This window comes from Mesocricetus auratus, unplaced genomic scaffold, assembly GCF_017639785.1.
Source record: "Mesocricetus auratus isolate SY011 unplaced genomic scaffold, BCM_Maur_2.0 Super-Scaffold_100009, whole genome shotgun sequence".
Classification (NCBI taxonomy): Eukaryota; Metazoa; Chordata; class Mammalia; order Rodentia; family Cricetidae; genus Mesocricetus; species Mesocricetus auratus.
In genome coordinates, this window is record NW_024429193.1 from 36,677,047 (window position 1) to 36,689,153 (window position 12,107).

Sequence of the window (12,107 nt, forward strand, 5' to 3'; positions counted from 1 at the left end):
GAGAAGAAAAGGGAGCAAGAGATGTCTTACTCACTTCCTACATGGGTGTGAGAAACATGGTCTCTGTTCGAGAGACATACCAAAAAATGTGGAAGAACAAGGTCTTGGCTTAAGCAGTGAAGGGGGAAAGATGTTCCAAGTTGAGAAATTACAAGTTATATATCAAGAAAGGGGGGGGCAGGTAAAAGATTTAGAGGGTGAGGAGTGGGGGTGGAATCAGACTGAGAGATTTAAAATAATTTAATATAAAAGAATTGTGGAGGTAAGACTCAATGGTATGGATGATCTCGGAAGCTTCTGGGGATTGATGTAGTTGGAAATATAAGCAGGCTCACTTTTTAGTCCAAATCTACCAGTACCCATTATTTGGTGTTCAAAAGGCTACACATTAGGGGTACAGGGATAACGCAGTAACAGTTGACACCCAAGCAGTGACTTAACAATAAGCATGAGATGTGGTGCATCAACCTCTTGGCAGAGTCTACTGTAGAGAAGCCACCAACTCATGAGCTGCCAGCGTGTGGAGACTTACAGAAACCTGGACAGCTAGATCCCTTCCCACCAGAGCACCCATCAGTCCTAGTAAAGACGGACAAGTATGGGCAAGACAATGGGAACTTTCCTGTAAGAGCCAAGAAGACCACCTTGGTCAGCATTTTACCTGTCTATGTCAAGGTAGGATAAAGAGGGATGCCCTCCATCTGGGTTAGAGAAAGAGCTGAAGCCATGTGACCGCCAGGACTGAAGGTTGTGCATCTTACACTACAGGGCTTCAGAAGGTGAGTGATAGAAATTGTCCCAGTGCAAATCAAGGACTCCTATAGCTAAGACCTTTCCTAGTTGTATAAGCTAGCATCTGTTTGAGTCCTAACTATTTACCTGCGTAAAGCCACTCCTCCAGGACTCCTTGAGTGGTAACCCATGAAGACAGAGGCAATTATGTAACCGTTTATTATAAGCATCATCGTTTGTGTGTGTATGCCAAGCAGTTAGAACATGAATTATCTAATTTAATTCTCATAAAAAATGCTATGAGATAGAAACTATTAGGATCCTCCTTTTACAAATGAGGACACCGAGTTACAGAAAGGTCATATCATTTTGGGGTTACCAAGCCAAGAGTCCATAAAATCAGGATTTAATCCTCACCAATCTAATTCTATATTCTACATGTTTTTGTCATTTATGGTATCATTAGAACTATTGTAACTGTGACCTGGAGAGATGGATCAGCGATTAAGAGCACTGGCTGCTCTTCCAGAAATCCAGGCTCCACTCACAGCACCCACATGGCAGCTCACAACTGTCTGTCACTCCAGTTCCAGGGGATCTGCCACCCTCACACAGACAAATGTGCGCATAAAATAAAAAATTAAAAATAAATGGCGGCAGTGGTAGTACACATCTTTAATCCCAGCACTCAGAAGGCAGACACAGGCGAATCTCTGAGTTTGAGGCTAGCCTGGTCTACAAAGTGAGTTAAAGGACAGCCAGGGCTACACAGTAAAACCCTTGTCTCAAAAAACGAAAAACAAACATTTAAGGACTGGAGAGATGGCTCAGTGGTTAAGAACACTAGCTTGTCTTCACCAGGCCTTGAGTTCAATTTCTAGCAACCACATGATGGCTCACAACAATCTGTAACGAGATTTGGTGCCCTCTTCTGGCCTGAAGGCAGAACACAGTATGTATAATAAATACATCTTTAAAAAAGTAGAAAATATTTAAAAAAAACTATTGTAACTTACATAAGTTACTATGCTATAAACAAAGCAAAAAAAAGCTTTCTCTCTCTCCCTCTCTCTCTACCTGAGTTTTGCTATACCTGAGTTTTCACTTATAAAATTGAAAAAGAATAGATTTTTTGAGGCAGGGTCTCATGTAGTCCAGGTTGGCCTCAGACTTGCTATGTAACTAAAACTGTCCTTGGATTTCTGATCTTGCCTTCACCCACCAAGTGTTGGGATTATAGCTGAGGGGCAGGGATCAGGCTCAGGGCCTTAGGTATGCTAAGTTCTATTAGCTGAGCTCCATCCTCAGCTCAGAGAAAGCTTTAAAAACAAAACAAAACATACTCTTTTTTTTTTTTTTTTTTTTTGGTTTTTCGAGACAGGGTTTCTCTGTGGCTTTGGAGGCTGTCCTGGAACTCGCTCTGTAGACCAGGCTGGCCTCGAACTCACAGAGATCCGCCTGCCTCTGCCTCCCGAGTGCTGGGATTAAAGGCGTGCGCCACCAACGCCCGGCACAAAACATACTCTTAACACTGCAGTAAAGAATTACTTTTTCTTTTTGCTTTTTTGAGACAGGGTTTCACTGTGTATCTTTGGCTGTCCTGGAACTCGCTCTGTAGACCAGGCTGACCTTGAACTCACAGAGATCCACCTGCCTTTGCCTCCCAAGTGCTAGGACTAAAGGTGTGTGCCACCATTGCTGGGCAAGAATTTCTTTTTCAAGCCAGGCATGGTAGTATATACATCCTGGCACTCAGGAGGCTGAGGCAGGAGGATCATCCTGAGTTAGAGAATGTCTTGTGCTAGTGATACTCTATCTCAAAACAACAAAAAATATTTGACAGAGGTATGGTAGCACATGCCTATAACTCAACATAGTTGGAAGCAGGAAGATCAGGGGTTCAAGTCTTCCCTGGACTACATAAGACCCTACTTTAAAAACACAGACACCACCACCACTGACAACAAATCAGAAAAACAACTCCTAGTACGTTCCTAGACTATCATGGGAAATAAACCACAACATTTAAAAGTGATAACCACAAGAACAACTTTAATTTTCCACATTATTGGGTTTATAGGTTATGATCAACAAAGTTTAGAAAGGTTTTCCTCACTAAACAGTCCTAGTCTTTGTAATTCCTTGAGTTAATTTTCTTACCTTCCCAATCCTCCATTCTTTACAAAACCTCTCCTGGCTCTCCACCTAATCCTTCCCCCCTTTTAATGTATATCGCTCCCAACCCTCTTTTTGTTTTTGTTTTTAGAGACAGGTTTCTCTGTGAAACAGCTGTGACTGTCCTGGAACTCACTCTGTAGACCAAGCCGGCCTCAAACTCACAAAGATCCACCTGCCTCTGCCTCCCGAGTGCTGGGATTAAAGGCACACACCACTGCCTGGCTAACATCCCACTTTTTTTTTCCTTTAAAATATTACTTTCTGCTATCTCAGGGATCTTGTCATTGATAAGAACACAAATTCCCCTCCAAAACAGAGAAACCCTGTCTCGTAAAACCAAAAAAAAAAAAAAAAAAAGAACACAAATTCTGAGCCGGGTGTTGGTGGCGCACGCCTTTAATCCCAGCACTCGGGAGGCAGAGGCAGGCGGATCTCTGTGAGTTTGAGGCCAGCCTGGTCTACAGAGTAAGTTTCAGGACAGTCTCCAAAGCCACAGAGAAACCCTGTCTCGAAAAACCAAAAAATAAAAAAATAAAAAAAATAAAATAAAAAATAAAAAAGAGCACAAATTCCATCTTTATTCCTATTTGACCAATTATTAACCCTTAACTTTAATGCAAAGAAAAAGCACAGTAAACTTCCTGTGAAATTTGTGTGTACATGTAATCCACATGGCACCTCCATGACCTCCTGCGGCCATCTAATGAATGTGAACCATATCATTACTGCATGCTAAATGAATACTGTTGGTGCCTTGATTTCCTGTGTTTGTGTTGTTGTCATCTAGTGACTTCAGAATATAGTGATAGTTGTCAAAGGTACTTGTAATGGCTCTTCTTGGCTATCAATTTGACTATATCTGGAATGAACTACAATCCAGAAATGGAGGGTATACCTGTGAGAGATTATTATTGCTTAGTTTCATATGGGTAAATCCACTTCTAGTCCAGATCTTTGAGGTAGGAAGTTACATACCTTTCATTCGAATCTTGAGGACAGAAGACATAGCCTTTAATCCAAATTTTGAGATGGGAAGACATACCTTTAATCTGGGCCATACCTTCTGCTGCAAGTCTATATAAGGACATAGAAGAAGGAAGCTTTTGTGTTTGCCTGCTTGCCCTGGCCTTGCTAGCACATCCCTTCCATCACTGGCACTGGGAGATCGTCTGAGATGCCCAGCCTCGTGGAACTGAGCATCCACCAAATTCTTGGGCTAATTGTTGGATTAGCTGGACCGCAGTCTGTAAACCATTCCAATAAATTCCAGAGAACTCTGGCTAATGCAGTACTAAAAAATACAGAAAATATTTTACAGAAAAGAAAAAGGGATCAGAAAAATGGAATTTTCAGAAGTGCTTCTTAGGGGTCAATGTTACTTTCTCTTGAAACTGTTGTGTAAATAATCAATGTATATGCTTAACAACATGACTAAATAGATCTTACTACTTTTTAGTTGTGCATGCGTGGTGTCTGTGTGTGTGTGTGTGTGTGCACATACGTGTGCAGGTACACTCCCCTGTTTCACACATGTGGAGAAGGAAGAAAGTGTTGGGTATCCTCTTCATGCTTAGCCTTATTCCTGGAGGCATGCCTTTCCCTGAGTTTGGAGCTCACAGTTTTTGGCCAGGCTGAGAGTCAACAAGTCCCAGGGGCTACTCTGCCACTGCCTCTTACAGCACTGGTATTACAGGCATATGGGGCAATGCCTGGCGTGTTGTGTGGGTGCTGGGATCTGAACTCAGGTCTTCTACTTTTCAGCCCCTTACCCTCTAGAGTTGATCTACTTGCTTCTCAGCGTGACCATGGCATATTTAATGTGCTGTTCAACATTAGGTGCCTTTTCCATTTTGAATTCCTTCTCAATTCTTTAAAAATGAAAACAGGCTTGCTAATTTACCAACATTTAACAATTTTAAAACTGAGATGACTTACCTATCTCTGGGCATGAAGATTGCCTCCTCCTCTACACCAGTGCTCAGGTGGGCTCTTGTCTGATTAGCTCACTTTGGAAAAGTTGAACATAAGAGAAATGAGCCTAAGAAGCAGTTTAGTGATGGGCAGTGGTGGTACACACCTTGAGTCCCAGCACTTGGGAAGCAGAGGCAGAGGTAGGCCTATCTCTGTGAGTTCAAGGCCAGCCTGGTTTACAGAGTGAGTTTCCAGAAAAGCCAGGACTGTTTCACAGAGAAACCCTATCTTGAAATACAAAAACAAACAAAGAAAGCAGTTTAACAGTTTGCAATACTTGGTCTGCTAATGGAACCTGTATTTTAACTAAAACTTTGGAAGAAGTCATTTTCCTTTTCTTCATAATTCCATCCTGTCTTCCTTTCCCCAATCTTGACCCAGAGACTGTCAACTGTGTCCTTACTCTTAGCCAGTAAAACACTCAAATCTTTCTCATTAAAAAATAAAGACAAAATCAATAACGCCCTCCCTCAGTCAGTCTGACTCAGCTTGACTTCTGTAACCTACACAACCTAACCACTTAAACATGGCACCACAGTCCTTACCCACAGCTTTTATCCCCTCGGTAGAGTGTTTTTCTACTCTCGAGTCTATTTTTATGCAGTCAGACTACGTCATGGGATGGAAGCTGAGTGCAGAGCAAAGCTGTACATCACATGTTGAGATGGAATCATCCTGAACACAAGTTCTCCAGTGACTGGGTGATTGATTGATACAGGGTCTCGCTGTGGATCCCCGACCGGTGACATCACCATCCTTCTGCCTCAGCCTACTGAGTACTGAGAGTATAAGCAGGCACCCCACCCTACCCCCACCCCGGGGACCTTTCTAAAGGAGCTAATAACACCACTCAAGAGAAAACCTTCCAGATGAAGGGCTCACAAACATCACCTCTCCTTCCCTGTATGCTCTCTCCAGGCTTGTCTTTCTTTCTGAAGTTGTCAGTCTGTTGGACTCATCTCTTCAACCATTTTCCACCAAACGTTTCATCTACATATTTCACATCACCATGCCTCAGACATCACCTAAGTGAGCATTCAGTCAAGTGAGTCCTATGAATGAGGTTAAAGATGAATCTCCTGATGGTGGTTCAGTCCTGTTCCACCTTTAACGGGTTCACATTGCAGTAGGAAACTTTGCTTTAGGCAGAAACAAAATCTACATTTCTCTACAAAGTATATTTTCCTCTTTTAAGGTAAATTTTTATCTATTTTTACATACAAAAACCTTAATGGTGGGCATTTAATCCAGTTTAGGACTGTGTTCTCTGGCCTTTGCTTTTTCCTGCTTGGCAATTTGGGCTACAGATTTAGGACCCAGGACGTTGCCTCCCCAGTGACAGTAGATCTCATAGTATGTGTCATTGTTATTGGTCTAGGTAGCTTCCACCAGCTTAGCCAGAGAGCCTTTGTCTTCTGAGTTAACTTGTGGAAGGCCACAGTGGTACATGTCTTCCTGTGGACCAGCTGCCCCAGTCTGGCCTTCCTCTTGGTGATGCAATAGAGGACTATCATCTTGAGATACAGGGCAATCACCAAGAGGTGAGCCTTTGTTCTCCACCAAGCCCCCTGCTTGAAGGACAGGTGGTCTCTTAGTTGGGATGGCCCTTCTGCCAGCAGCCTTAGCTTCTTCTGTTTTGTCTCTGACCTGTACTTGTGGCCAAGATTAAGCAGCTGGGTAGCTGTTTGCCAGTCTAGGACCTGGGGGAACTGGTTAGTGGCAGGCCCTTTGCCACCGCAGCCTGAGTAACCCAGCCATTTGACAAAGCAAGTGCGGCCTCTTTTGAGCTGGTTGTCCTGTCCAAGGCCTTTCTTCAGAGGGGATGCACCACCTTTTTGGCCTCCTGCTTCTTCATCAAGCTGGGGACTGGGGTCACCTCCTTCCCCTTGGCCTTCTTTCCTTTGGTCATTTTGCTCTGCTGGAGGAATTTTTTTCCCCACCTTAAAAGACATTTGGGGCTTTTTGTAGAAGAACAAGAGATTCCTGCTTTCTTTGCCACAACAAACAAACAAACAAACACAAATAAGAACAAAAAATCCAACAAAACAAAAAAGTAAAACCCTACCTCAACGTTTTTTCTCAGTTCTTGAGAGTTTCATCCAGTCTTTGACCAGACCTCCCCTCCCCCTCCCCCTCCCCCTCTCTTCCCCTTCCCCTCCTCCTCCCCTGCCCCTCCCCTGCCCCTCCCCTCCCCCTCCCCTTCCCTTCCCCCTCCCCTCTCCCTCCCCCTCCACTCCCCCTGTATCTTCCTTACCCTACTTTCTGTCCTTTCTTTGCCACTTGGAGAAAAAAAAGTTGCATAACCTTTCAGAATTAGACTCACCATGTCTTCTCTTGGGAATTTTGAGTAGCAGGTAGCCACGAACCCAGCTGAGCCCACCTGACTTTGATACGTTTTACTGTTGCTCACCTATGGCTTTTTATCCATTCAAACTCATTAATTGCTGCAGCATCCCTGCTTGGGTAGGGCTTTTCCTTATACCTGCCATTAGGGTATTTTTGGTCTTTGTTGGTTTCCATACTCTGTGTGGATCCCCTGCTTTTCAATGGAATAAACCATTTATCTTGTGCAGCTGTGGTAGTTGACCTGTGAGAATTTCGGGTGGGAGTGTGATCTCTGGAGCCCCAGAGTCTCATTCAACCACCTCCTCCAAGAGAAACAGCATGACACTTTAAATACTGTCTTCATGGGAAAAGGGCAGTGGGAATGTAGGCAATTTACATTTCTTACAAATGAACAAGGCCAGAAAAGCAGGCACAGCTTGGGACATTGTTGTTCATCTGGCTTTTCTTCCTACCAAAAAGTGGAATTCTGGTTTCTACCTCCTTGTATCTAAGTTGCCCCGCAGGCTGGGTATTACAGCCAAAGTGATGATATGGAAAATTCGGGCTAACTCTCCTGTCATCATGGATCCCTGCAGGCCAGAAGAGGGCTCTGCAGATGGCTGTGAGCCACCATGTGCTTGCTGGAAATTGAACTCAGGGCCTCTGGAAGACAAGCTAGTGTTCTTAACCACTGAGCCATTTCTCCAGCCCCACATGTTCTCTTTATACCTAGGTGTATGGACTATTAGTGATGGTGTGACTTGGATCACATTTAACCGAGGTTTCCTTTGATTTTGAGATAGGGTCTTGGTATACAGGCCTTGGACTTGAGATCCTCCTGCCTCAGTTTCTTGAATGTTGCAGTTCCAAGTGAGCACCATCACTTGGGATATCTCTTTGTTTCTTTGAGCTTGTATTTCCTCACCTGCAAAGTAGAAATAAACTGAAACTTGCATGTTATGACACCCGAGCGGTACTTAGCCAATGCTTTGTTGAACAAATGTGATGACTATGTTGCATGCAACCACACTGTCCGTAAAATTCGGGGCGGAAACTTGCAGCAGAAACACGGAAGGCATCCATACCCAGAGCGGTGAAAAGGGACGCGGCCCTTCGTACTGACAGGACTGAGAGGCAGCGGTGAGCCCTGGACGCGGTCAGACTTCTCTTCCTCACTTCTCAGCTCCACCCCTGGCTCTGTCCCTCTGCACGCTGCTCTAGCCAGCATCAGCTTTGTCGGTGAAAGTTGCAAATAACAAAGAGAGTCTATGTAGTGTTAGTGGGAGGGGTGAATGAAGATTATATGAAGCCCTGGAGCCCAGAATGTGCCTACCATATGATATTTAAAATGTGAGTGTTGGTCAGAAATGCAAGCCAACGTCACTCAGAGGAAAATGACCACATTTGCTTTGTATTGGTCGTGGTATCGAGAAACCTTGGGATGTATGCATGTCAAACCTCCGTACAAGCTGTGACAGCAAGCGGGAGCTACGCTAGCAGTGACTTCCCTTACAAAGAAAGAGACCGAGCCATCCTAGCTTATTATCTACCACTTAGCTCCCAGGAACCCCTTCCGTCTTACCTTTCTTCCTTACTCTTAAGTTAAAAAAATTCTATGTGCTCACCAATTATTTTTTGAGTGCTTGGGAGTACACAGTAGTCTCATAGAGACTCTGATTAATAATTGATAACTTCAGCACACTGAGAGCTTGAGAAGAGTCACTGAAGTCGTGTGTAGTGTGGGACTTATAGCATGGATAAGTGGCATCACCTGAGCCGGGGGCGGAGAGAGAGTGGTGTGTGTGTGACTGATGAGAAAGAAATCTAAGGCTCCCAAAGCATCATTCACAGTTGTGTAGAAGGAGGAGAAAACTCGGAACTTGGGGGTTTTGGTGTAGATAGATATTGATGAAAATGAGTTAGAAAGCAGAAGTGCTTATAATGGAGGCAATTTGTTCATCCAGTGAAGATACTTGACCTTTATACTAAGGGCAATCAATGGGAAATCATTTAGCATTTAAACAGAGGCGTGACATTTAGAAATAGATTCCCTGACTACAGTATGAGGAACAGAGGGCAGGTTAGAAGGCTTGCTATCTGTTACTGTAAATAAAGTTTTATTGGTAACCATACACATCAATTTGTATTGTCTTTTAGGTCTTAGGTGTCCAGTTCAGTAACTGACCACCTGGTTCACAAACGCTGAGCTATTTACTACCTGGTTCTTTTAAGACAATTTGGTGGCTGGGCTTTGGTGGTGCATGCCTTTAATCACAGAACTCCAGAGTCAGAGGCAGGCAGATCTCTGTGAGTTCCAGACCAGCCTGGTCTACAAGAGCGAGTTCCAGGACAGCCTCCAAAGTCACAGAGAAACCCAGTCTCAGAAAAAAAAAAAAAACAAAAATGAAAACAAAAAACCAAACCAAAACAACAACAAAAAAAAAAGAAAAGAAAATTTGTTGAATTTAGGAACTGTTAATATAACTTGGGGGGGAAATAATGATAACTATCTACTTTTAGGAAAGGCACAGGAGGAATTTTGTAAAGGGAATCTAAAGAATTAATCACACAACTCTTGTAAAATTGTTAAAACATTCTGTCAATTATTCAGACAACTGATTTGAGCTTTACCTTGGGGACTCCACTTCTATGAGAGAGAGTAAAGGATGCAAGGTTTCAGATTAATGTAAACAACTAAATGATAAGTATATTGTAAATGAGAGAGAAGGCCAGTGGCCAAAAATAGTTGTTCATGCCTTCAATCTCACCACTTGGGAATTTGAGGACAGCCTGGTCTACACAGTGAATTCCAGACTAAGGCTACAGAGTGAGACCCTGTTTAGGAAAAAGAAAGAGAGAGAGAGAGGGAGGGAGGGAGGGAGAGGGGGGAGAGAGAGAGAGGGAGGGAGAGAGAGAGAGAGAGGGAGGGAGAGAGAGGAGAGAGGAAAGAGGAGAGGAGAGAGAGGAGAAGAGAGAGAGGAGAGGAGAGACACAGAGAGAGAGAGAGAGGAGAGAGAGGGAGGGAGGGAGGAGAGAGAGGAGAGAGGAAAGAGGAGAGGAGAGAGAGGAGAAGAGAGAGAGGAGAGGAGAGACAGAGAGAGAGAGAGAGAGGAGAGAGAGAGGGAGGGAGGGAGGAGAGAGAGGAGAGAGGAAAGAGGAGAGGAGAGAGAGAGAGGAGAGGAGAGACAGAGAGAGAGACAGAGAGAGAGAGACAGAGAGAGAGAGAGAGACAGAGAGAGAGAGAGAGACAGAGAGAGGAGAGAGAGGAATTGGGAAGGAACAACCAAGCAAATTAAATTGTAGACTCCTTATAAAAGGAGTATCTTAACTCTCTCTCTCTGTCTCTGTCTCTCTCTGTCTCTCTCTCTCTCTCTCTGTGTGTGTGTGTGTGTGTACACTCAGGTGTGTACATTAATTAATACAGTATGAGACATAGAATAGGACACAAAATGTATTTGGTGAGCTGAACCCTTAACAGCATGACATTCTTGATACCTGCTCTGTGGTCCTGAAACTTGCCGTTCGATACAGCTTGACCTACAATGTCTCAACAAATCAAACAAAACCCTTTTCATTTCATTTTACTTTTTGCTTTTTAAACCTCAGTAAAACAACACCAGTAAGTGCATTTAATATGTCCTTCCTTCAAAAAGACCAAAGCTGGGTTTCAATATATTTATATCACAACAATAATAGCAATAGACAAGCTAGTATTACCACCCTTGTTTATTGAGTGCCTCCTAGGCCTGAAATACAGCACAGACACTAACTTAAGGTCTCCAGTACCTATGCAAGCCTTGTCATTGCAGACATGTGCAGGTGAGGAAACTGTAGCTCCAGGGTTCTCTTTTCCAGGGCCATGTCTGTGTCAGTGTGTCTGACTTTAGCTTCCTCTCAGTCACACAAGCCCTGCCTCATGGACAGGTCGCACTGCCTCCTCTTTCTCAGTCTCTGCTTAAAACTCTCCTCCGTCTTATTGCCTGTGCAGAGTCTACATAATTTAGTGCAGCATAATTTATTTTTCATAATCTTTCATGGCCTTAGTGGCAATGACTTCTGCCGCTGTTTCTGTAACTGTATGTTGTATATTCCTGGTTCTTGGGGGACATTCTGGGTCCCTCTGTGTGCCCATGAATTCACATACTCCTCCTCTTGGTGAAGACTTCTTCCTTCACATCTGCCTGGGCTTTGGGCTAAAAATCCAAGTTCTACTGTCTCCTGTGAAATCTAACTTCTTAGTGTTTTGATGCTCCTATTGGGAAATGGCTATCTGTTTCCTAGAAATGGTTACATAGAAAGGACTGAGACTTTTCTGCCTACTGCTTGATCTCTGGAAATGCTTGGCTTCTGTAAGCCACGTGATTTTTTAACCCTTTTATTTATAAAATAGGTTAATATGATGCCTCAGTGTTGCCTGACACAGTATAAGTACTCAGAATAAACCGTCATTGTTCGGCTCCCATGCAGTTAAGTAAGAGTCACATATACTATTGTAGCACAAACATTTGCGCACACTGTTCCTCCTCAGTGACGCTCTAGCCATCCTTTTAGGTTCAACACAAATTGTTTTTTCTTTTTAAATTTAAATTAGAAACAAGGTTGCTTCACAAGTCAATTCCAGGTCCCTCTCCCTTCCCCTCCCCTCCTCCCGTGCCCTCCCTCCAACCCCTCCAATGTCCCCTCATTTCCCCAGGGAGGGTGAGGCCCTCCATGGGGGTGTCCATAGTCTGTCATTTCATGCAGGGCAGGGCCTAGACCCTCCCCTGAGAGTCCAGGGTGAGAGTGCACCTCACATTGTTGGATGGGAGTCCAAAGTCCATTTGTATATTCAACACAAAGTATTTTGTGATTTTTTTCCTTATTTTTTTTTCCTGTGTGGGGTAGGTGCTTGTGGACATGTG

The 12,107-nt window shown here is 43.8% G+C and overlaps 1 protein-coding gene across 2 annotated transcripts in view; it reads left to right on the forward strand.

The window, feature by feature from the left end:
* Window positions 1–466: 466 nt before the first annotated feature.
* Window positions 467–12,107, forward strand: part of Tlcd4 (TLC domain containing 4) — a 75,826-nt gene continuing 64,185 nt past the window's right edge. For both annotated transcript variants that reach the window (XM_040751964.1, XM_040751961.1), the window contains exon 1: window positions 467–779. The gene's annotated coding sequence lies outside the window, so the exon portion shown is untranslated. The remainder of the gene's footprint in view (window positions 780–12,107) is intronic.